The sequence below is a fragment of the Schistocerca nitens genome, chromosome 5, assembly GCF_023898315.1.
Source record: "Schistocerca nitens isolate TAMUIC-IGC-003100 chromosome 5, iqSchNite1.1, whole genome shotgun sequence".
NCBI classification, from domain to species: Eukaryota; Metazoa; Arthropoda; class Insecta; order Orthoptera; family Acrididae; genus Schistocerca; species Schistocerca nitens.
The window spans coordinates 665,427,447-665,453,917 of NC_064618.1; the positions used below are offsets into that span (position 1 = coordinate 665,427,447).

At 43.4% G+C, this 26,471-nt stretch overlaps 1 protein-coding gene across 1 annotated transcript in view; it reads right to left on the bottom strand.

Annotated features, from left to right (window-relative positions):
- Positions 1-26,040, bottom strand: part of LOC126260648 (hexosaminidase D-like) — a 381,617-nt gene extending 355,577 nt beyond the window's left edge. Inside the window, exon 1 of the mRNA XM_049957985.1 lies at positions 25,953-26,040. The gene's annotated coding sequence lies outside the window, so the exon portion shown is untranslated. The remainder of the gene's footprint in view (positions 1-25,952) is intronic.
- Between the last annotated feature and the right edge of the window lie 431 nt (positions 26,041-26,471).

A 26,471-nucleotide genomic window follows, 5' to 3' on the forward strand; every position in this document is an offset into this window, starting at 1 on the left:
ATACTGTAGACATTTTTAAGTGAAAGAATTTGTCTTTTAGACGGGAATTACACTGCAGATCAATCTGCTCCATTTCCACATTCACAGGTGCACGTTCAACTGAAACGGACTTTTAACAGCTCGGAAACAGATGTAAGATCGGTAGTATCCTCAAAATGGTTAGAAAACTATCTTTGTAATCCTTACAAGGCCACAGTGCATTCTTGAAAACTCACGCTTCCCTTGACATCAGTGAGCTTAAGGAAATGGTCGGTGTTTGCCAGGCGGATTCCTTTTTTAAATGCATCCCCTACAACTAAGACGTAAGTTGTTTCTCACCTTTCAGTGTCTGAATGTGGGAAATGTGCAGTCAGGTCCACTTAAAATGCCAGATCTGCTAGCGATTCCAGATGTTCTAGTTTTCCTTCTTGCATTTCTTTTTCTTTCATAAATTCAGTAATAGTGGTTTTTAAAAAGCAATACCGTTCCAAGCAGCCCACTGACTTACCCAACGTACTTTGCAGTAATATATAAAGTTTCCATACTCTTTGTTCAGTTCCATCGAAACCTGTTGCAAGAGTCTCTTCAGAATTTTCATTATTCGGACTAACAACCTCATCAAGCCCTCCTTGCCTGCAAGTTCAGCACGAAGTGCTTCTTGATACACAGGACAACCAATCCCAGATGTCGGTCGTTGTAATTTTTTGCGCTTTGATCATCAACTACATCTTTAAATTCTTTCTGTAGTGATGTAATGTCGTTCCATAGCAAATTTGCGGTATCCATCGATTATGAAACTGCGTAATGTTTATGAGAATTCTCATCCTTCCCTTCTGCCATTCCCGTTCATTTTTAACGGCTTGAGACGGTAATCACTAGACTGCCTCTTTCTGTGCAAACAGCCCCTGAACCTGCTAACTTCTTTTATACCACGAACAAATAGCAGAGGGTAAACAGCGCTGTCACCACGATTGTTCAGAATTGAGAAATATCATGCCAGCCGAAAAATATCGCACCACAATGCTAAATGAAATTTCGACCTGTACCGAGTACTTCTGAGAAAGACCGAGACATGCCGATCGTCGGCCCACACGCAGCCCACACAGCGGGCTCGCATGAAGTTTGGCACGCCGTGGGCGACCTCCTCCTGTTATTGCATGCTTTTCGTATCACTGATGAGGAATGTACGCATAGACAGAATGCTCAGAGGAGCGTGCTTCATTGCTGGGTGCTGGTGCGAAGCGGCGTCTAAGTACGTGTCGTGTCGGCAGGTTTCCTACACTCTGCCCCCTAAAGTACTGTCAGATCTTCCCCAAGTCGTCACACCTAAAAACGGAAGGCTAGCCTCAATCTCCGTCTCCATGGTGAAGCAATTTTTGGACGAATCTTGTTCGGAAAATCATGGAATCCATGTAGCACTTTCCTGTTGTGTGGCCATGCAACAAACGTGAAATCCAGATACGAGAACCAAAAAGATGTTTTTTGTTCCGCGATACTTAATGCCTTTTGTTGGAAATAATCCACAAAAATGTCAGCTGCTGCAGGCAAATAAGAGTTGAACCGTTCGTAAACCTCTCACAATGTTCATGGAATCCCCCGTTATTTTTAAATTAACACTACCACAAGTATATTTCCACCAGGTCACATGTCTGGAGCAATTTTACCCCCAATGACCCTCATGGTACCTGCTACAGGTATATTAGTGAATAAAGATTTGATAACTCACCAGTATTTGTGGATATTTTAGTGTTAAATATTTTCACAAAAATGTTTTGCATCCTTCACAAAAGAGTTCGTTTCCCGACAAGGCGCTACAGTTCTCCTGAGAAATGTTTAGCTAAAACGTATGTTGGAGAACTAATCCCGTTCACTACAGGTCTCAACGGAGATCCATCTGTAGGAGTTTTTGTGAACTGAGGTGGCATAACAACAAAAATATTTCGGGTTCCTCTTCTCTGTCACTGTCTGCTTTCTATGTATAGTAATGACGACGGTCTACCATGGAAACCTGAAAACTCATACCTAGTAACTCAACTTCGTAGAAAAAGTGTAAGAAAATAGCCTTTCATAAGTGAAAGCTATCTTTCGATACTGTTCACCAATGCAGGAACACCAGTGGAATCCTGAAGAAGATCCCAGCAGAGCAATCGAAATGTCGGGCACTGAATAAATGTGAAGAGGAACATCGACTTTTATACTCCGCAAGCCACCCAACGGTGTGTGGTGGAGGGCACTTTACGTGCCACTGTCATTACCTCCTTTTCCTGTTCCAGTCGTGTATGGTTCGCGGGAAGAACGACTGCCGGAAAGCCTCCGTGCGCGCTCGAATCTCTCTAATTATACATTCGTGATCTCCTCGGGAGGTATAAGTAGGGGGAAGCAATATATTCGATACCTCATCCAGAAACGCACCCTCTCGAAACCAAGCGAGCAAACTACACCGCGATGCAGAGCGCCTTTCGTGCAGAGTCTGCCACTTCAGTTTGCTAAATATCTCCGTAACGCTATCATGCTTACCAAATAACCCTGTGACGAAACGCGATGCTCTTCTTTGGATCTTCTCTATCTCCTTTGTCAACCCGACCCGGTACGGATCCCACACTGATGAGCAATACTCAAGAATAGGTCGAACGAGTGTTCTGTGAGCCACCTCCTTTGTTGATGGACTACATTTTCTAAGGGCTCTTCCAATGAATCTCAACCTGGCACCCGCCTTACCAACAATTAATTTTATATGATCATTCCACTTCAAATCGTTCCGCACGCATACTCCCAGATATTTTACAGAAGTAACTGCTACCAGTGTTTGTTCCGCTATCATATAATCATTCAATAAAGGATCCTTCTTTATATGTATTCGCAATACATTACATTTGTCTATGTTAAAGGTCAGTGCCACTCCCTGCACCAAGTGCCTACCCGCTGCAGATCTTCCTGCATTTCGCTGCAATTTTCTAATGCTGCAACTTCTCTGTATACTACAGCATCATCCGCGAAAAGCCGCATGGAACTTCCGACACTATCTACTAGGTCATTTATATATATTGTGAAAAGCAATAGTCCCATAACACTCCCCTGTGGTACGCCAGAGGTTACTTTAACTTCTGTAGACGTCTCTCCATTGAGAGCAATATGCTGTGTTCTCTTTGCTAAAAACTCTTCAATCCAGCCACACAGCTGGTCTGATATTCCGTAGGCTATTACTTTGTTTATCAGGCGACAGTGCGAAACTGTATTGAACGCCTTCCGGAAGTCAAGGAAAATGGCATCTACCTGGGAGCCTGTATCTAATATTTTCTGGGTCTCATTAACAAATAAAGCGAGTTGGGTCTCACACGATCGCTGTTTCCGGAATCCACGTTGATTCTTACAGAGTAGATTCTGGGTTTCCAGAAATGACATGATATGCGAGCAAAAAACATGTTCTAAAATTCTACAACAGATCGATGTCAGAGATATAGGTCTATAGTTTTGCGCATCTGCTCGACGACCCTTCTTGAAGACTGGGACTACCTGTGCTCTTTTCCAATGATTTGGAACCTTACATTCCTCTAGAGACTTGCGGTACACGGCTGTTAGAAGGGGGACAAGTTCTTTGGCGCACTCTGTGTAGAATCGAATCGGTATCCCGTCAGGTCCAGTGGAACTTCCTCTGTTGACTAGGATTTTCTGTCAAGACGGTACATAGAATTTTACTTTCGAATTCACTAAACGCTTCACGCAAAGCCCTCCTTACACTAAGTTTGACATCGTTTAGCTTCTGTTTCTCTGAGAGGTTTTGGTTGCGTTTAAACTTGCAGTAAAAGTCTCTTTGCTTTTGCAGTAGTTTCCTAACTTTGTTGTTGAACCACGGTGGGTTTTTCCCGTCCCTCACAGTTGTACTCGGGACGTACCTGTCTAAAACGCATTTTATGATTGCCTTGAACTTTTTCCATAAACACTCAACATTGTCTGTGTCGGAACAGAAATTTTCGTTTTGATCAGTTAGGTAGTCTGGAATCTGCCTTCTATTGCTTTTGCTAAACAGATAAACCTTCCTTCCTTTTTTTGTATTCCTATTTGCTTCCATATTCAGGGATGCTGCAACGGCCTTATGATCACTGATTACCTGTTCTGCGCTTACAGAGTCGAAAAGTTCGGGTCCGTTTGTTATCAGTAGGTCTAAGATATTATCTCCACGAGTCGGTTCGATGCTCTGTCCCTACCACCCTTCCTAAACATCTGAGTGTCCTAGTCTATATCTGGTAAATTGAAATCTCCACCTAAGACTATAACATGCGAGAAAATTTATGTGAAATGTATTCCAAATTTTCTCTCAGTTGTTCTGCTACTAATGCTGCTGAGTCGGGAGGTCGGTAAAAGGAGCCAATTATAAACCTAGCTCGGTTGTTGAGTGTAACCTCCACCCATAATAATTCACAGGAACTATCTACTTCTACTTCACTACAGGATAAACTACTACTAACAGCGACAAACATGCCACCACCGGTTGCATGGAATCTTTCCGTTCTAAACACCGTCTGTGCCTCTGTAAAAATTTCGGCAGAATTTATCTCTGGCTTCAGCCAGCTTTCCGTACCTATGACGATTTCAGCTTCGGTGTTTTCTATAAGCGCTTGAAGTTCCGGTACTTTACCAACGCAGCTTCGACAGGGCCTTAACATTCAGAAGATTTTTATCGTTAATGACAACGGGCACAAAAGCCCGCGGACCTATAAATTGGTTGACACTTCTAGGAACATACTGTTGTGTCGATTCCCTAAGGTCTCGACACAATGAGTGGCTAGGTGCACGCTAAACTAACGCAGACGGGCGTAAATTCTGAAACAGGAGACTGGATGAAAACTATAAAGAAAAGAAGAGAGATTTTAATATACTTAACTTTAATGTAGTCTTGTTCTTGTTGAAATACATCTCTTGCATAGTAGTAAGCAATTAGCAATGATACACATGGCGCCTTGCTAGGTAGTAGCGATGGACTAGCTGAAGGCTATTTAATCTGTCTCTCGGCAATTGAGAGGAATACTTGGTAGGTCTAGTCGCAAGCTATGTCGTCCGTACAACTGGGGCGAGGTGAAGTCCGTGTCTTGTGACCTGCCCTGTGGTGGCGCTACGTTTGCGAATACACAGTGGCGACACGCGGGTCCGACATGTACTACAGGACCGCGGCCGATTTAAGTTACCACCTAGCAAGTGTGGTGTCTAGCGGTGACACCACATTCCTCCCCCGCAAATCGGCGAACGGTCGTGAGATAAGGCTTCCGCCCGCCGTGGGGAGGACCCCATGTTGACGTATGCGATGAGGTGGGGAGCCTAACAACAGGCGAGGCTGTGCCACCCGCACCCGGCCATTCGGTCCGAGGGGAGCTAGGAAACGCCTGCAAACCTAGTCCAGGGTGCACGTCAACATGAGGTGTATGCGCACGTAATGAGACAGAAGGGTCGACCTCCATGTGGTCGGAGCACCCGACGGGCGAAGACGACATCTGGTCCGGAGCGGGCAAGAGGTCCATGGCGGAGGACGGCTGGTCACGGGAAGCAAGCGGCGGAGCGTGACCCAGGGAGGCGCGAGGCGGCTGCAGCGAAGCGTCCGCTGCTGGCGGCGCCGGCGGCGGCTGCGGCGGCGCGACGCCATGAGGCAAAATGGAAGGCAGCGTCGGTAACACCTGGGGATGAGGCGAGCCAGTAGATGGGTCCCCAGGGCGCTGACCTGACGGCTCCGTCGCTGAAAGCAGACGGGGAGCGGCAGATCCCAGGCGACGACAGAGGCGCAGCTGATTGAGATGCCGACGCACCTCACCAGAGGCCCCCAAAACCAAATACATCGCGCGGCCGAGGCAGCGAAGAATGCGCCCTGCGAGCCAACGCTGTGAACCGCGATAGTTGCGATAATAGACAACGTCGCCAGGAGCAAAAGCAGGAGTCTGCCGCTGCACAGGAACCTGATGTGGCGGATGCAGCAAAGACATCAGAGTTCGATGAGGACGACCATGGAGCAATTCAGCCGGCGAGCGACCATCGCGGGGCTGAGAGCGATATGAGGACAAAAAGAGCAACAAAGCGTCCTCCCGAGAATGCGACTCTTTCAACTTCAACATCTGTGACTTGAAAGTCCGGACCAATCGTTCAGCGGCACCGTTTGACTGAGGCGAAAACGGCGCGGACGTCAGATGTTGAATACCATTGGCCTGGCAGAATGACTGAAATTCTGCGGACATGAATTGTGGGCCATTGTCGGAAACAATAGTCTGCGGAAGACCTTCAATGCAAAAGATAGCAGACAAGGCTTGGATGGTGGCAGAAGACGTCGTGGAAGACATCCGGACAACAAAAGGAAAATTACTGAAAGCATCGACCACAACCAACCATCGAGCATTCCAGAATGGACCAGCAAAATCGATGTGCAAGCGTTGCCAAGGGGAAGTGGCTTTCGGCCATGCAAAGAATTTCCGCGGCGGTGCGGATTGTTGTTCGGCACACGCCACGCAAGAGGAGCACATATTCGTAATCGCAGCATCGATTCCGAACCAAGTACAGTGCTGTCGAGCAAGTTGTTTCGTTCGCACTATACCCCAATGTCCTTGGTGAAGAAGCCGTAAGACAGAGGACTGTAACGAACGTGGGACCACGACTCGGGATTGATCATTATCGGAACGCAACAACAAAACACCACGTCGGACAAAAAGTCTCTCCTTGTGAGCAAAAAAACGGCGAACCAAAGGATCCTCGATCCGTGACTTTGACAAGGGCCATTGCGTAGCAACAAAACGCAAAACGGGAGCAAGGACAGGGTCAGCAGCTGTGGCTGTAGCCACACGACGAAAATCAATCGGAAACGATGCGACCACGTCATCGGCTTCCGAATCAATGAACATGCAAGCAAGTTCGGAAGAATCGAATGCTTTATCCTCAGCAACAGGCAAACGGGACAACGCATCAGCGTTTCCGTGCTTAGCAGTGGACCGATACAAGATATCGTAGCGGTACTGCGAGAGAAAAAGTGACCAGCGAATGAATTTCTGCGCTGTACGTGGAGGTACAGGTTTGTTCGGATGAAAAAGCGATGTCAAAGGTTTGTGGTCCGTGATGATTGTAAAGTGACGACCATACAAGAAGTCATGGAACTTGGTAACACCAAACACGAGAGCTAAAGCTTCTTTCTCTATTTGTGAATAATTTCTTTGCGCAGAGGAGAGCAATTTGGACGCAAAGGCAATAGGGCGATCATGCAAGCCATCTTTGTGCGCAAGCACAGCACCGATCCCGAAATCCGATGCATCTACCATCAACAAAAGGGGTTTTCGGGGATCGAATGGCGTAAGGCAAGTATTTGAAAGTAACGCCGATTTCAACTGGCGAAAGGCGCGTTCGCATTCCGTCGTCCAGATAGTTCGCAGCAGTAGGGACCGACGCACAAATAGTTTGTAAATATTGCTGAAATAAAGCAGGGGCGGATGCACACCCGAATGGCAGTCTTTTGAAGCGATACAAGCCAAGATGCGTGTTAACCACTAAGACGCGCTGGGATTCTTCGTCCACAGGTATTTGCAAGTACGCATCTGCTAGGTCCAATTTTGAAAAATATTTTCCCGGGCACAGTTTGTCAAAAAGATCTTCCGGGCGGGGCAAAGGAAAAGTAGCAGTCACAAGTTGTGGATTCACAGTTGCCTTGAAGTCCACGCAAAGTCTCAATTTTCCGGAAGGTTTTGGCAAAATGACTAAGGGTGAGGCCCAGAGAGAAGCCTGCACACGTTCAATTACACCTTGAGATTCTAATTCGGCTAATGTTTTTGCGACCTCATCACGCAATGCGTGGGGAACATTGCGCGCTCTGAAAAATTTTGGTTGCGCGTTGTCTTTCAGTTCCAAATGCGCTTCATAGTTCTTAGCGCAACCAAGGCCCGGAGCAAAAATGTCTGCAAATTCTTCACAAAGACTAGAAACGCTGGCGGAAGGCACAGTCTGATTCACAGATAGGACCTGATTTACTATAGACAAATTAAACAATTGAAACAAATCTAAACCAAACAAGTTCACTGCACTAGAGGAACGAAGAACATAAAAGGACACAAGTTTTGTCTGTCCCTTGGATGTTGCAATAAGGCTGCACTGTCCTAACACAGGTATATGCTGTCCTGAGTAACTAGTTAACGTAACATTTGCGGCACGCAATGGCGGGGCGCCCAGTTGTTTGTACGTGTCGTGATTGAGCAATGAAACTGCAGCTCCGGTATCGAGCTGGAATGGTATCACTTTTCCTGCAAAGTCTAAGTCCACAAAAAGTTTATTGTCTTGTTGACGACAAGAGCGACTGTCTCGTGCAATTTGAACTGATACAGGTCCAGAAGCACTTGCAACTTTACGGGATTTCCGGCGACGTCGACGCACACTTTGGGTGGGACGAACACAGTCACTGTTAGCTAAAGTGTCACTGGACGGGTGGGAATGAACGACATGAATGTCCATGGGCGAAGGTCCACGAGCCTGATTGTCCTGGGTTCGATTCCGGCGCGAAGCAAAAGGCCTGGAATTTGTGTGAATGTCTGATCTTAACTTTTTCTGGCAAACACTTTGTACATGTCCTTTCTTGTGACAGTAAAAGCAAATAGCTTGGCGTGACGGGCAATTTTCACGCGAATGTCTAGTTGCACACCGCGGGCAAGATTTCACTGCATTTGCTTGCTTACGCGGCGCACGTGGTTGCAAGCTAGGCGGCCGCAGCGAAGTCGGGCGCGAGGGCTGCTTAGCGTCCCGTGCAGCGGGCCGGGCGGGCCGATTAATGTGACACACTGCTGGCGAAGTTTCAAATGATTCCTGAGCAAAGTCAAGTGTGTCTTGCCTGTCCAAAATGTCTATCACTTGTTGCAGGGAGGGATTAACTAGTTTCAAAATCTGTTCCCTTATGCGAACATCAGAAACGTTCTGTGCAATTGCATCACGCACCATAGTATCTGAATATGGGAGGCCACATTCACAGGCAAACGCGCAGTCTCTAGTAAGTCCTTGCAAAGTTGCTACCCACTCCCTGTTAGTCTGACCGGCGGTACGTTTTGTACGAAAAAACGTATACCGTTTTGCAACAACATTAACTGTTTCTTTGAAATAGGCATCTAAAGCCGACAAAATTTCCTCGTAGGTCAGAGTTGCTACGTCGCGTCGGGGAAACAATTTCACTATCACACGGTAGGTAGACACACCGACACAAGAAAGCAAAAACGGCTGCCGCTCTTTACCTTGAATTCCATAAGCAGTGAGGTGGAAGTTGAACTGATCGGCCCACTCAGTCCAGCCTTCGGTTGTGGCCTCAAAGGGCCTAAATGGCGGTGCGACAGCGTTGTGTGGCTGCGGTAGCGAAGAAGCGGCTGCCGCCGCATCGGTTTGCAGCGCACGTTGACCCTGGACGAGCTGTCCAAGGGCTTCCAATAACGCCTGCGTCTGCTGATTCTGCAAGCGAAAAAATTCGGACAGTACATCTGGAGAATGCGGCGAAGCCATGATTCAAGCAAATTAGAGCAAGTATAACACAAAGACTGCAACGTGGGCGCGGCACCACTCCTCGGCGCCAAAATATTGTTGTGTCGATTCCCTAAGGTCTCGACACAATGAGTGGCTAGGTGCACGCTAAACTAACGCAGACGGGCGTAAATTCTGAAACAGGAGACTGGATGAAAACTATAAAGAAAAGAAGAGAGATTTTAATATACTTAACTTTAATGTAGTCTTGTTCTTGTTGAAATACATCTCTTGCATAGTAGTAAGCAATTAGCAATGATACACATGGCGCCTTGCTAGGTAGTAGCGATGGACTAGCTGAAGGCTATTTAATCTGTCTCTCGGCAATTGAGAGGAATACTTGGTAGGTCTAGTCGCAAGCTATGTCGTCCGTACAACTGGGGCGAGGTGAAGTCCGTGTCTTGTGACCTGCCCTGTGGTGGCGCTACGTTTGCGAATACACAGTGGCGACACGCGGGTCCGACATGTACTACAGGACCGCGGCCGATTTAAGTTACCACCTAGCAAGTGTGGTGTCTAGCGGTGACACCACACATACTCTCACTGAACTTCAACAATAAATTACGAGGGATGTTCAGTAAGTTGATGTACAAGATATTTAAATATTTATAGAAAAAGTCTACCTGAAAAAATTACAAGATATTGTTGATAAACGTGGCAATTTTTCCACATAATCGACATCCCGTTCAATGCATATGGTGAGCCATGGTACAACCTTCTTTATACCCTCCTCGAAGAACTCTCTCGCCAGCTCCCCCTCCCACTTCAGGACCTCTTTCTGCACCCGCTCGTTGGTTGAAAATATAATTACCCTCATGTGTTCCTTCCGGGAGATGAAAAGATGATAATCTGTAGGCGCCATGTCTGGGGAATATAGGGGTGGTTCTAATCGTCCCAACCAACTGAGTCCAAGAGCGGCTTAGTGGGTAAGGCTTGTAAGGTGGTGTAAGTAGGCTGTTTATGTTTTCTTATTGGCAACGTTACATAGCGCTCTGTATGAAAATCACTGGGTGTGCTGTGTGCAGTCTGTGGCTAGTTTGCATTGTTGTCTGCCATTTTAGTGTTGGGCAGCGGCAGCTGGATGTGAACAGCGCGTAGCGTTGCGCAGTTGGAGGTGAGCCGCCAGCAGTGGTGGATGTGGGGAGAGAAATGGCGGAGTTTTGATATTTGTAAGAATGGATGTTATGAACTCCTATATATATTATGACTTTTGATGACTATTAAGGTAAATACATTGTTTGTTCCCTATCAAAATCTTTCATTTGCTAACTATGCCTATCAGTAGTTAGTGCCTTCCGTAGTTTGAATCTTTTATTTAGCTGGCAGTAGTGGCGCTTGCTGTAATGCAGTAGTTCGAGTAACCAAGATTTTTGTGAGGTAAGCGATTTGTGAAACGCATAGGTTAATGTTAGTCAGGGCCATTTTTTGTAGGGATTTTTGAAAGTCAGATTGCGTTGCACTAAAAATATTGTGTCAGTTTAAGCACAGTCGTATATAAATTTTTAAAAAGGGGACGTTTCATATGTCGACCCTTAGCCTAGGATACCTCACTGGAATCTTCTGATTTTTTTCTTGTAGTTTGTGTAATTAGTGTAGCTATTGTTTATTGCTAGCGCGTAATTATAGAGAGAATTTTCTTTGTACTTGCAGTCTTTCATTGTTGTACAGTAAAACAGGTGTGGCACGCATGTAGATTTGCACCAAGTATTTCGCAGCTGCAATTAACTAGATATTATTTTCAGTACTATGTTAATGTGTTCTCTTATTTTTGCTCTTCAAATTGTGCTTTTCTGTGTTGTCGTGTGAAATATTGTGACAATAATGGCGTGTGAAAAACGTAATACTAGGCTCCAAAGTAAACTGAGAAATGACAGTGAAGACGAAAGCAGTGTGTTAGCGCCACTGTGTAATGAATTAACTAATGTTCAAAGTATTAATTTGGTAATTGTGCATAGGGAAATGGAGCAGGCGGCAAATAATGGCGTAGACAGTGAAACAGGTAGTAAACAGGGAAGCATTATCGATCGATCGGTCGGCAATAGCTTGGCTCAAGAATCCGAAATGACAGGACACAATCTCGCAAATACTGTAGTTTCAGGTTTTGGGTCCTCACCGTTTTCTCAAATAAGTCAAGACACATTTTCTGCTTGTCAAAATGTGAATGTTGCCGGTGCAAATTCACTGCCGAAAAGCACTGAGGAACATGTTTCAGACACCAGTGCATTGTTATTACAATTAATGCAACAAATGGGACAAAAGCTTCAAAAGTCAGACACAATGGAACAACACCAGAGACAAACACAGCAACAGTTAGACACAATGGAACAAAATCTTCAAAAGTTAGACACCACGCTTGAACAAACACGTGAAGATTTAACTACTGAGTTACATAACATTGAATCGAAATGTCAAAAAGTCTGTAATGACGTAAAAACACAAATTTGTGAGCATTTTCAACCTATTTTTTCGCGGCATGAAAATGCATTACAGAATCACGAAGCAGCCATAAAAGAACTGCAAACCATTGTTCATGAAAATCATGAGACCTTGTCGGCTAAAATTGACTCAGTTGCGTAACCGATTCGGTTACGCAACTTGCAAAAACTCAAGAAAACTTAAAGGACACAGTAGATTCGATTTCAACACAAATGGACACTCTGAAACTTGGTTCAGAAAAACACACTGAGGAAATGTGTTCACTATCGGAGAAAGTAGCCGAACTTTCGGATCAGTTCACTAACTTATCTACGAAGGTAGATGATAATCTGAATGACACAAAACCGGTCGTCTTTAATGACACAGAAGAGTGCGAACAAATTGGGAAATTCAAACAAAATCAGAATCAAATTAATACGCAACACCAAAGAGAAATCCGGGAAGTACAAGATCAGCTGACTCAGGTAATACAAGAATTACGTATTTCAGAGGCCACTCGCGCTCCAATACGGGAAGAGGGACTTAGAAATACGGAACAACCATAAAATAATAACACAGGACACTTCGGAAATCATGAAAGAAATTGTCAAGGCACACCGAATTTTGAGATGGAACCGCCGAAACGACGTAATAATGACCGACATGCGACTCGCCGACATGATGATTTTGACTATAAGCTGTTTATTACTACACGTAAATTCAAAACATTTAAGAATTCTGACAACGACATTCATCCACAAGCATGGCTCCATCAATTCTCTCATTGTTTTCCTCCCAACTGGTCATTAGAGCACAGATTAGAATTTATGTGTGGCTACTTAGAGAATGAACCAGCTGTAAGAATGCGATCGGTCATTCACGATTGTCACAGTGAAGGAGAATTTTACCATGCCTTCCTCTCAGCATATTGGTCTCAAGCTACACAAGACCGAGTAAAACATAACATCATGATGATGAAACACTTTGAACAATCTGAATTGTCCAGGCTTGTGAAATATTTTGAAGACATGTTGCACAAGAATCAGTACCTGTCAAACCCATACAGCCCCTCAGAACTCATTCGTATTTGCTTAATCAAATTACCTGAACATTTACGAAATATTATTTTGGCACGACGTTGCAAAGACGACATTGAAGCTTTTCAGGGACTCTTACAAGAATTAGAAATTGACACAGACAGTCGCGGGATGCGAAAACAGGAAAACAATGACTACAGGTCACATCCGTCACAATTCCGTGACGACAGAAACAATAACTGGACACGACAAGTCTATTCTTACAACGCAAATCGTGACCAAAACAGACACCACCCATATGACAACCACTGGCAGAGTAATAATAGTTACAGAGAAAGATCGCATTTCCGTAGTAATGAATATGACAGAGATTACCATAAAAACAGACAATATGGGAACACAAACGATTATTATCAAGGGAGACAGAATAACTTCAGACGCAACAGTTCAGCGCGCAGTTACGATTCAGGAAGAAATTCCCCACCACGTGACCGGCAAGAAAGAAACTATGGAATCTACCGACATGACGACATACGATGTGATCGTAACGACAGAGCTGAATTGCATCAGAACTGGCGAGCTTCAAACAGGGCAGGGCCTTCTCGGCAAGGTGAATTTGTAGAAGTTCGGTCTCCTAATCCCAATAACGGCGCGCGCCAACAAAGAGACAGACAATGACTCGCACCGCAGGCAGCCGCGTGCGCCGGCTGGCTCAGAGAAAAATAACATAGACGCTAACCTTGAGAAAAATTCCAATATTCTTCACCGACGTATACCGCACGATAATTGCGTTGAAGTTGAAACTTTGCGTACTAGGAAGAGTAAAGGTTTCCACCACATTTCTCACGTAAAACCGTTTATTGAAAGATAATGTTTTTTTTACTCAGTCTTTGCCATAAAACTTTCACTTCACGCATTAGTACAATTTGTCACACTGAGAAACTGTTGACATGCAACAATGTTTGAAGTTAAATATCCTGTCTAGAACCTAGGGAACATTTTTAAACAGAAATTACAAATACATTGTTATAGTGAACAGACGACACAGTGTTGTATTTGTACATTCTTGCTTGTTAGTTGCACGACTACGTAACGACTATAAGGCTCACATACTTAGAACATTTACCAGTACTGCTAAGGAGATTTTAATGCAACATTTTGGTTTACTTGAAGATACATTCTGGATTTAAAGTACTTTCTGTGAGATACCAGATGACACAGTGGTTAGTTTATGTGACAGCTACACGATTTTATCACGACGCTACTAATGAGTGACAGACAATCTACAATGTTGCTTTTGCAGTGTTTCTGTTTTATATCTGCACAGTTTTCTGTTTTATTCTGGAAAGTAAAACATGTTTTAGTAGTAACTTTTGTGGTATAGCTACAATGAGACAGCCTTTTTCGTAGCACAACAATACGTTACACTATAGTGCTTTCTTGATCACGGTAAGGTACGTAATAACTACGGTATCCATACGCAAAGCATTTCACTTTTGTTTATCATGAGGTAAGTACATTGACTTCTGCAGAACTTAGCTTTCGGAGGACGATAACTACGAGAATTCCACAGAGATTATCTTACAACATGACGAACAGTTTAGCGCTACAGTACACGTATCTGAGTGATTAATTTCGCACTTAAAACATTTATTTTTAAATATTTTTGAATTACAATGATATAAAGGTTTTCCGTGATACATTTCATTCCATTGCTGTAATCTCTAACACCTGAGGGTATAATTACATTAATCCTCAGGGGGGTATACGCTTACTTTGTGTACCATGTGTTTGGCAAACACAAGGAGCCCTAGCTAATATGGTATTTGCTTATACAACTTTACACATCGGTACCATATTTCTCTAACACAAATTACACAGCTATCTGATCATTTAACTGAGAGACAAACATTTTTTTACTACATCAGTGACAGATGTTGACATAATTACACAGTTGGATAACTTCACACTTATGAAACTGTATTTAGTCTGTACTTTGTGAACTGTTCATATTTTTTCAGAACCATTGTGATACTATGAGAGCTTTGAATGATGTGTTTGGTATGGGATCTCGATTTTTAAAGTATGTTTGAGGCAGATGACACTTTTGACAAGAGCAGAGAATTTTTTTTATTATTGGAGGAAGCTACGACGATTTTGAGAGTTGACTGAGGTGTTATGATATTATTACGATGACTATGTGTATTATGCTGTTGCGGTATGTTTATGATCAATAAGCTGATGCTATATGAGTTATTTGAGTATGCTACGTATCTGTTATCATGAAATATTGAAGAAGTGTCGACGAATAAGGTAAGGAATAATGAGTAGTGGTTAGGTACTCTGGTTTGTGAAACAGGTTGTTGGAAACCAAGAATCGTACTTTACGAGTTATGAAATGTATGTAAATGCGTGAATGTATTACAATGCCGACGAAAATTTTTTGGACACTGTTATATTTATGGGATTTTGTTTCTACACATTTGCAACGCAGATTCTTGACCTATGAAATATTTTTATGTGAGACTGCCACTGTAGCGGAAACTGCTGTCGTAAATATTTCCGTAAGAAAGTTAAGTGACCACCTGCACGTAATGCCTCATGGGCACCCAGCTGTGTCAGACGCCTGGAGAAAAAGAATGTGTGTGCCTTTTCAGAGGCACAGGTAGAAAAAAAAAGGGAGGCCATTATCCTCGCTATTGACATTCCTTTGTAGAACTTGAAAACATATGATTATACGGTGGAGCTCTTAATTTATGATATTTCCTAAAATGCCTAATGAAACGATGAGAAACATTTCATGGCTATTGTCTTGCTAGTTGAGAGAAATGCCATATGGCTTGCTTTATGCATTTATTTACTCATTTTGTTTAACATCTACTTTCTAGCTGCACTGCAGCATTGGTTAAAATAAAATTTAATAGATGTACTAATATAAATATTTTATGCCTACAGATCCAGTAAATAGTAACTTTATGATGGAATTAAAAAAAAAAACATTTCCCTTCACAGGAATTGCATACAGAATTTTCTTTCCAAGTACTTGGTAATTTCTTTAGTAGAATAAGTTGTGGTGCACCACTTTAATTACATAGATATTAAGATGTGAACAGACATTTCCCTTATCTGCATTGTTGTCTTTAATGTAATATTTTTTCTGCTTGAGCTATGTCATGTTCAGATATAAGTTATTTCATTTGCTGCTGCTGTTTGCCAGGCATAATGTTACTGAATTTGACTTTGTATTACGCTGTTAAGCCAGTTTTATTACGCATTTATTTTTCTTGTTTGCTGCACAGTGCCTTATATTAGTTGTAATATTGCAATTGCTTTGCCAATTTGAATTTTTTGTTATTGATGTTTGTGTTAATTGTTTTGTGCTGCTGCATTGCCTCGTCCCTTAGTTTAGCATCTGAGCTCAGTAGATTTAAGTTAGCTTAAGATGGGGTAGGCCATATAAGAGAACAAGTTGTGATGAATTGGAAGAAACACATTGAGAAGCTATAAGAAAATGGTTTGGCCAAAACAGTATTTTGAAAGAGGATATGAACCAAAAAAGTAGCGTTTAGGGACAACAGGTTTAGGTAGGATTTTCTTGGAAATAAATGATGAAGTAAGAAAATGGAAAATAAATAATGAGGTAAGAAATATGTGAACATATATATACAGAAAGCATGCTTGAATAGGATTTTTTTGGTGGAAACAAATGTGGAAATAAGACGAAAGATCTATGGAATGAAGTTTTGGGTTGGACTGCAGTACCAAATGTTACACTGAAAACAAACCCTGTCCTTTCCTTTTGTGTTATCCCACTATGTGTTTATGTACCCTTGCGTATTTATCTTTTTCCTGTCTTTATACGTTTAGCTAATAAGATTTATGTTGTAGAATTTTTCAAATACTATGTTATTTTCTTTGTAAAGATGTTTAGACATTATTTACTCTGTTTCGTTTTAATGCTCATGTGTGAAGTTGATGTTTCAAAAGTTATTCTGATCTTTTATGTATTTACTTATGTGATAATTCCTGTAACACTGATGTATATGTTTATTTCTACACTTTTGTAAAGCCTGTTTTACTACAAATCTTATCTGTATTGTTATGTTCTTTGATGATGTATTTTGTACCTTTGTTATTGTATTCTTATGTTATAAAATTGTAATTGACACCAGTTCAACAAATTAAGTAACTTGTAAGTTACATTTCACTGCACACGTTTCTGTTGGTCATAGTATATGGACAATATGTGAGAAGTAGGGACTGATAGTGTTTGCACGTGTGTTAATAATTCAGCAAGGGACTGGATAACAGCATTGCTAGTTCTAAGGACATTTCAAACAAATTTTTGTGAGTGGACAAGTGGTGGGTTATGGACTTGCTATATTATCCGCAAGACTCTTCTATGGTGATTGTGCACCTGCACAGTCACAACAGATGGCTGCTGGCCATTTCTACAAGGACTACAGTGGGTCTACACCTTTGCTGACTCACCAGTACCATTATTTCTACAAGGACTGCAGTGGGTCTGCACCTCTGGTGGCCCACCAGTACCGTAATCTCTACCAGGACTACAGTGGGTCTGCTCTGTGATGACCTACCTACCAATATTCTTCAAAACGTCGACTGACTCTGCTGTGGGTTTGCTCTGTTGTGGACCAATACCTGTCTGCATGTGAAGAGTCAGCACTGTCTTTCCGTTGGAAGGACAACACTACTTCTTCCGTGTGCATTTTCTTTTACTGCTCAGACTTTGAGAAAAACACTGCAATGTTACTGTGATGAATGATCAGGACTGTCTTTATGGACTGTGAGAAAATTTTAGCTTTTGACCAACATTGTATCAATAAGTGTGTGCCTTTGATTTCTTTGTTATTGTAATTATGAAAAATTTTATCAAATCATTATTGGCCACTGCCCAAAACAATATGTAAAATTTTTTGTGGAGAGCATGGGGGCTACGTAAGTAGGCTGTTTATGTTTTCTTATTGGCAACGTTACATAGCGCTCTGTATGAAAATCACTGGGTGTGCTGTGTGCAGTCTGTGGCTAGTTTGCATTGTTGTCTGCCATTTTAGTGTTGGGCAGCGGCAGCTGGATGTGAACAGCGCGTAGCGTTGCGCAGTTGGAGGTGAGCCGCCAGCAGTGGTGGATGTGGGGAGAGAAATGGCGGAGTTTTGATATTTGTAAGAATGGATGTTATGAACTCCTATATATATTATGACTTTTGATGACTATTAAGGTAAATACATTGTTTGTTCCCTATCAAAATCTTTCATTTGCTAACTATGCCTATCAGTAGTTAGTGCCTTCCGTAGTTTGAATCTTTTATTTAGGTGGCAGTAGTGGCGCTTGCTGTATTGCAGTAGTTCGAGTAACCAAGATTTTTGTGAGGTAAGCGATTTGTGAAACGCATAGGTTAATGTTAGTCAGGGCCATTTTTTTGTAGGGATTTTTGAAAGTCAGATTGCGTTGCGCTAAAAATATTGTGTGTCCTGTATAATTGTTCAAAGGGGACGTTTCAGTGGCTATAATTTCGCACCTTACAAGCACCCTTCCACATACTTTGCCGTGATCTACAAACACAATTAGGTATCATTTGATAGGTTGTATATCGTATATATGAATATTTAAAGTAAAATGACATTATCACGTATGCCTTTTAAATAATTGTTAACGCTTATTGCATAAAAGGTGACTGATTGCCTTTCTTATCACAGCGGCGTAATAAATGACTGCCTATGCTAGTAGAAGTTGGAACGTCAGTGGAGATGAAACGGCAGGCGGAACTCAAGCTCTGGGTGGAAGGCCCACACAGCTGATGGTCCTGCTTAAAAACAGGAAGTAGCTAGACGGACGTCGTGGTACTTCAGCTTTGGAGCACAATAGGGTTACGGCTGGCCGCTATTGTAGCAGGACCGGAGGGATAACCGGAAACTCTGCAAATCTTGGACGCAGGTGAGAGGAACGAAGAAGCAGCACCTCGGAAACCACGCAGGCTGGGTTATTTCCAAGCATTTTTACGAACCATTGTACGAGTGTAGGTTTTTCCTCGCAAACTTTCCGCGCTGGACGACAAAAGACTGAAATATGGTTGGTTGGCGTTCGGAAGAATCTGTAGAGAGGGAGAATATTCCTTGGTTTCGGGAATATGATTCTTCTTCGGAATTACGAGGGTGGGGAGCCGAGTCTTGCTGGGAAGCCAGCAGTGGAGAGACGAGGTCTTCCGTTGTGAGCGCCCGTGTGTGAAGGTCTCTCGACATCAGCTTTGCTGGTACAGACGGACTGGCTGTCTTTGCTCTCAGGAGATTTTATATTTAGAACAGTTAGACACTGTACTGTTGCGAACATAGACGATTCTGGACTTCACCTCCAGGTCGGAAGTCGTCGATGAGTACGCAGCGTTCAGTAATTGAGAGCACTACTTCTGCCTATACTTACGTTGAAACATTATCTGAACTCCGTTCTTGTGGCTGGGAGTTTGCGTAGAATACAGAGAGGAGAAGACAGAATCAGAGTATATTAGTCAGAGGACCGCCTTCTGCCGTCCTAGTGTTTGAAAGAGTTTATTTGTGGCTGGAGTTCTTCCATCATCGCAGACGAGTACGAGAACCATCACTTCGACACACTGGACGCACGTATGGTGATATTGCTAATTGCTTCGTCTCATTAGGGCTACAAAGCTTAACAGCTGTGATCACGTTAGTTTATTTCCACGGAGGTTCCACACCACCGTAGATCATCTTTGAAAGTTGTGTCTTCGACTGTTTGGTACGTAGATGATGTCAGTCATTTCGCGTCATAATGAGGGGCAGAGTTGGGCAATGGATTAATAATTTTAGTTATGAAATATGGACAATTATACTTGATTTTAATCTATAATAAATACATATTGAATAACAACGTTTATCATTTAGTATTATTAATTGCCTTCAACATTCATTTATGTTTAGATTGTAATTTATTTGTAAAAAAGGAGCATTAACAGAGCCTAAGATCTGCTTCAAGGGGTAGTCAGACAGGACCAAATCATCATTATAGCGTTTACTATTTTCCGTTGCGCACATTCATTTTTACACCCGCCTGGAGAAGCATCTTGGAGGCTGTGTGAGGAGGGGAGTTGTCGTGCAACAAGCACACTCGTCTCGTCAGCATTCCTCTCATTTCGTCTTGAATGCTCCTTTTGAGATATGTAATGGTCTCAAAATATCTTTGTGCAATTGTGGTCTTTCAGAGGCAGAAATTCAACCAAAATCATGCCTCTTCGGTCCCAGAACACTGAGGTTTTGATTATTTTTTCGGAAATCGCTGTTTTGGATTTTTTGGCAGATGAGGAATCGCTGTGACGCCACTGTGACGACTATCTTTTTGTCATAGGCGTGTAATGAGCCACACACGTTTAATATCTGGTCACAATAGAGATCAAGAGATCGCTCACGTTCCAATTCAAGTAACTCAAGAAATCCGGGGGCGCGCGACTGTCCAGTTTTTTCTTGTGCTGCTCTCAGGTGTTTTGGGACCCATGTTGCGCACGGTTTCCGGTATCCCAGAGTTTCTGTGAGTGTCTCGTATAAGAGAATTCTGGAGAGCTGTGGAAACATTGCAGAAATTTCATTCAAGGTCAATCAGACGTCTTCAGAACAGTTTCCTCTGTTGTTTGTACCAACGCACCAGTCAAAATGGAATGTCTTCCACACCTCTTTTCTTCATGAACATTTTTTCTGCCTCCACTAAACTCCCCACACCACTTGATCACACTGGTTCTGTTCATGATCGACGCTTCTATAATAATGATTTTGAGGTCAGCACTACCTGTATGCGACTGAATCGTGACACTATTTGCTTTCTCGCATACGTTTCGTTGCCATTTATTATGGAATTATTTGGGGCCGTGTGTGTTGCTCTAGTTCTAATCTTCTTGTGTTAGCGGTGAAGATGTTGTTCTGATTATACCACTGAAATAATTTTCAGCACCACGAGCTGCACACACGCAACCTTCCATCGTGTTAACTTGTTCAATTTTGAGGAGTATTGTCAAACGTGATTTTTTTTTGTAATGTTTATGGTCGTAAGTTTTTTGTGGGATGGGAGAGGGGGCGATGAGATTAGTAGAACTTAATCTGGTCAACGGGTTCACACACACACACACACACACACACACACACACACACACACACACACACACACACACACCACATATATCCCACAGCTGCAACACTGCATAACATTAAACATTTTAACTTGGTAGAAGACAGTTTGTGTAGCTTGTGACCTGTGCTGAAAATTGGAAAATTGTTTTTAGTGCCAATGAAGCGTTCTGAGATTGCTATTGCTCTTGTAATAAGTGAATTACTGTAAACGATTTGCTATTATTGAAACACAGTTAATCTTTTTTATCCAGCTAATAGTCCTGCATTGATACCTCTGCACATCTGAATGATTTTGATGTTGAGTGCAAAAGCAACTGACGAAAATATTCGAATTAGCGAGCACTCCATAGCTGCTTACGGCTTATTATGGATTGTTTGCGGACGGTCGATCAGAACAATCGCTTCTGTTTATCGAATGTACCAAACAGATTACGATTTCTTCGATTTATCAATTTTTTAAAGGAGCCCACAACTACATCTGTTTCTCGAGAAACTCTATTTATCAGGATTCGAGTTAGTATTAGTCGACTGTATTGCCTTTATTAAGTTGTATACAGATGCTCCTAACTATATTAATAGCATTTACACCGTCCTCCCAGAAAGTTCGGCGGCTGATTAAGCGACGTCAGCGCAGTAACTACGATAGCAGCTTGAACTAACAAATGTAAACAAATGTGCATTCGACCAGTCAATTGTGAGGACGCAGTGTTAAGTAGCGGAGTTGCGGGCGTAGTGTGGCAGTACCGTAGTGTCATACATCGCAATGGAGGAATGAACCGAACATCTGTAAATCAAACGTTCAAGGCATTCTCCAGAATGCAAAATACAGAATGCAGAATACTTGAAACATTAATACCACCATTTGACTTAGCGCTATTTTTTATTAACGCAGTTTTTAAACTTTTTGGATTGACAGGGTATGTGTTAACTGACTACCTGCAGACCAGTTATTCGTTTGAAACGTTGAATGCCGTACCTGTTTCACCGCTAGCTTACTACTTTCCTTGAGACGAAGAGAGAAACTTTCATCGCTCGCAAAGGGGGCGGTCACAATAAAGACACGCTGTCACTGTGGCATATATTCACAGGGGCGAGCGGCCAGACACCCCCAGTTCCGGGTAGCCACCAGTCAGACAAAGACCGCAGGCGGCCCTTCCACACGGCTCGCACAATAGTCAGCAGCGGAGGGGGATGGCGGCTGGCACACTCCGAAGAGCCGAGGGCGGAATGGAAGGCGACCGCGCCAGGAGCCAGGCTGCGAGCCGTCCACGTACGCCGCCCCTAGCGGGCGTCACAATGGCAGGGGCTGGGCGCGGCATATAAATGGTGGGAAGGGTCGCAGGTGGCGCCGGCCTGAATAAATGGAAACTGTCACCGCCAGCCGAGAAACGCTGCAGAAAGCGCGAGCTGCACTTTTTACGCCTACGGATTATTTGGACACCCGACATGTTCAGGTGTGCTTCGTGTCAGGCAGATGTTATATTACACAGACGTCAGAGTGGATTGGGGGTAGGGAAACGTGCAAGGGACGGGGAGGAGGGGGAAACAGACAATCATAAACTGCTGAAATAACACTAATAAGAGGTTGCTCTTACGAGAGTGAGTCAAATGAAAACCATGAATTTGTAATAACAAATCGAAATTTCGCGCCATTATCCTGTAAGTTGGTAAGCGTGCAGAATGGCCTGTAGGTGGCTGCATAGTGCAGATGCACACATACCGTCGCGGTATCAGTATAAACATGGCCGCCCCACTCGCGACTAGCACCAGGGAAGAACAGCGTTCTGTTATTCGGTTTTTGCGTACTGAAGGTGTGAAACCTATTGAAATTCATCGACGAATGAAGGTTGAGTACGGTGATTCATGTTTGTCACAGCAGCAAGTCTACGAATGGAGCAGGAAGTTCGCAAATGGTGTGACTTCAGTAGAAGGTCAGGCACAACGAGTTGTGACTCCACAGAACATTGCAGCAGTTGAAGCCATAGTGAAGCAAAACCGCCGAGTGACACTGAATGATATCGCAGCATGTTTACACATTAGTCATGGGTCAGCACACCACATTGTGCATGATGTGCTCCAGTTTCACGAAGTGCCTGCAAGTTGGGTGCCACGGCAGCTGACTCCTGAAATAAGAGAACGACGTGTTGATGATTGTGAAGAACTTCTTCGGCGCTTTGAAAAAGAAGGTGATGGCTTCCTTGCAAGAATCGTTACTGGGGACGAAACCTGGGTTCACTTCCACCAACCGGAAACTAAGAGAGCGAGCAAGGAATTGTGCCATTCCTCATCGCCAAAACCAAAGAAGTTTCGAACAGAACCATCAGCAGGGAAGGTTATGCTCACTCTCTTTTGGTAAGAAAAAGGCATCATTTTGGAGCATTACATGCTAGAGGGACCACTGTCATCAGTGCATCATACACAGATCTCCTAAAAAATCATCTGCCGCCCGCAATCAAATCAAAACGACGTGGATTGCTGTCAGCACGTGTCCTTTTGCAACATGACAATGCAAGGCCCCACACTGCCTGTACAACAGTTGCAACAATCACAGACCTGCATTTTGAGTGCCTTCCTCATCCACCGTACTCACCAGACCTTGCCCCAAGTGATTTCCATATGTTTGGACTACTCAGAGACGCAATGGGAGGAAAGAAGTTCCGACGAAGAAGTACGCCATGCGGTGCATGAGTGGTTGCGCGGACTACCAAAAGAATTTTTTCTAAAGGAATTTATGCACTTTGTAATCACTGGAGGACTTGTATTGAGCGTGGGGGAGATTATGTTGAAAAGTGATACAGCTTTGTACCACTTCTGCACAAAAAATAATATGTAAACAAATATTTTAGGTTTTCATTCGACTCACCCTCGTATTGTTGTTATCCAGAACAGGACAACAGTAGCAGCAACTAGTTTAAAACTGAACACACATCTACAATCCAAATGTCATTTAATTTTGATGAATGACTCACTGCCAGACGGAATTCTTTGTATTTAGAACACAACAGTGACTTCGTAATAAATATCGCTACTTATTTATTTAAAGTCTTCAGCTGGTCTCTGGAAGATTGAAAACCTTTCTCTTTCGAAAGGATTTTACTCCAGAGATGTGATCTGGTTACCCAGAACTGAGCTCAGTGACTTCATAGCATTAGCCAGAATCGCCGGTCGATGAACTTGATAGTAAAAATACTACTCTTTAGAATTTGTCTGTTGAGATCAAATATGCACATTTAACAAGACAGCGTCTGTAATGTTTGTGAGACTTGCTGAGAGGCAGACACTGATGATCTGATTCAGTCAAGAATGATTGTTCTTAGATCACAGTTGACTGAGTAATGCAAACCAATAATAGGGAGATGGCGTATCAATAGTGCAAGGTTAAGGAAAGTGAATATTTGGGCGGAAACCAGTCCAGACAAACAAATTATTACAGTTTCGTAAACTACGTGATTTATTGAAGAGAAACAACTCCATAAATGGAGCCAGTCAATAAGTTGAGGCCGGCCGAAGTGGCCGTGCGGTTAAAGGCGCTGCAGTCTGGAACCGCAAGACCGCTACGGTCGCAGGTTCGAATCCTGCCTCGGGCATGGATGTTTGTGATGTCCTTAGGTTAGTTAGGTTTAACTAGTTCTAAGTTCTAGGGGACTAATGACCTCAGCAGTTGAGTCCCATAGTGCTCAGAGCCATTTGAACCATCAATAAGTTGCTGGCTGTTGCGCCTTCATGGCTACGATCCTGAGCTTACACTGCAGCAAGATAATGCCCACTCACATACGGCGAGAGTGTTTTCTGCTTGTCTTCGTGCCTGCCAAGTCCTACCTTGGCCATAAAAGTCGACCCAGTTAAGGAGCATTAAGCAAGGGGGCCCTCCAACTAGCTTGCGATTTTGGCGATCTAACACACCAAATGGACAAAACATGGCACGATATCCCTCAGGAGAGCATCCAACAACTTTATCAATCAATACCAATCCGGATAACTACTTTCGCAAGGGCCAGAGGTGGACCAACGCATTACTGACTTGCTCAATTTGTGAAACTCTTCCTGTTGAGTAAATCAACAAATTTGTTTTTCTGAAATTGTAATCATTTGTTTGCAAATGCACGTCACATCTACGGATTTCCGTCACTTACGTATAATACCTTAGTGGTATGCCGTTTTTTGTTTTTGTTTTTTGTTTTATAGGGTGCATACTGGTGCGCAAGCAAGTTTGACGGGGTAAAGATGAGGAAGATGGTGGAAAAGGAAAGGGGAAAGAGACAAAAATGGGAAGAGTAAGGCTGAAATAAAAGTAAGGAACTTCAGAAAGGAGGAGTGAGAGAGAAAAAAACGGAGAAGAGGGAGAATGAGATAGAGGGGAAAAGCATAAAAATTGTAGAGATTGAGAGAGTACAACTTGGGCGAAAGAATGAAGGTAAGAAAATTGGAACGTAAGGGCAGAGGGAGAAGTAGGTGATGTTAAGAGAAAGAGAACAGTAATGTAATAAAGGTGTACAGGAAGGAGGCTCTGAGCACTAAGGGACTTAACATCTATGGTCATCAGTACAGGAAGGAGGAAGAGTGAGTTAAAGCTAAGGCGAAACACGTGAGTGAAGAGACTAGGGAGAGGGGAGAGAGTAAATGAGAGAAAGTAAGGGGAAAAGAGTGTGTGGGACACGAAGAAAGGGGACAAATGTCGAACAGAGACGGCTTTACGGTAGAGTAAAAGAGAGGAACAGGAAGGGGAGATACGGAGACATTAATGAACTGAGACTTTCTCTGGTCAGGTTTTGTGCCTCGAGTTCGGTTATAAGAGCACGGAAAGATTTGCGCATGCTGGTCATCCAGCTCGTTTGAGGTAAAGGAAGTGTCGGTGACTCACCGGTGGAACTGTCAGTGGGTGGCGACGGTTCTCTTGGTGTCGGTCACCAGCGCTTCGGAGGACTCTGCAGCCGGCGACAACATGGACTGCAACACAAGCACAAGCGCACATGTTACCTTACTGGCTGCTACTGAACATCTTAACGTTTTGTGTGTGTGTGTGTGTGTGTGTGTGTGTGTGTGTGTGTGTGTGTGTATTGAGTATTAAACCGAGGACCTTCGTCCCGCCGTAGCCCTCAGTGGTTCACAACACCACAACAGGCCACAGCAGTCCACCCACCCCACCGCCGCCCCACAGAACCCAGGGCTATTGTGCGGTTCGGCCTACAGTGCAACCCCCTGGGAACGTCTAATACCAGACGAGTGTAACCCCAAATGTTTACGTGCTAGAGTAATTATGGTGTACGCGTACGTGGAGACAGTGTTTCCGCAGCAATCGCCGACATAGTGTAACTGAGGCGGAATAAGGGGAGACAGCATGCATTCGCCGAGGTAGATGGAAAACCGCCTTAAAAACCAT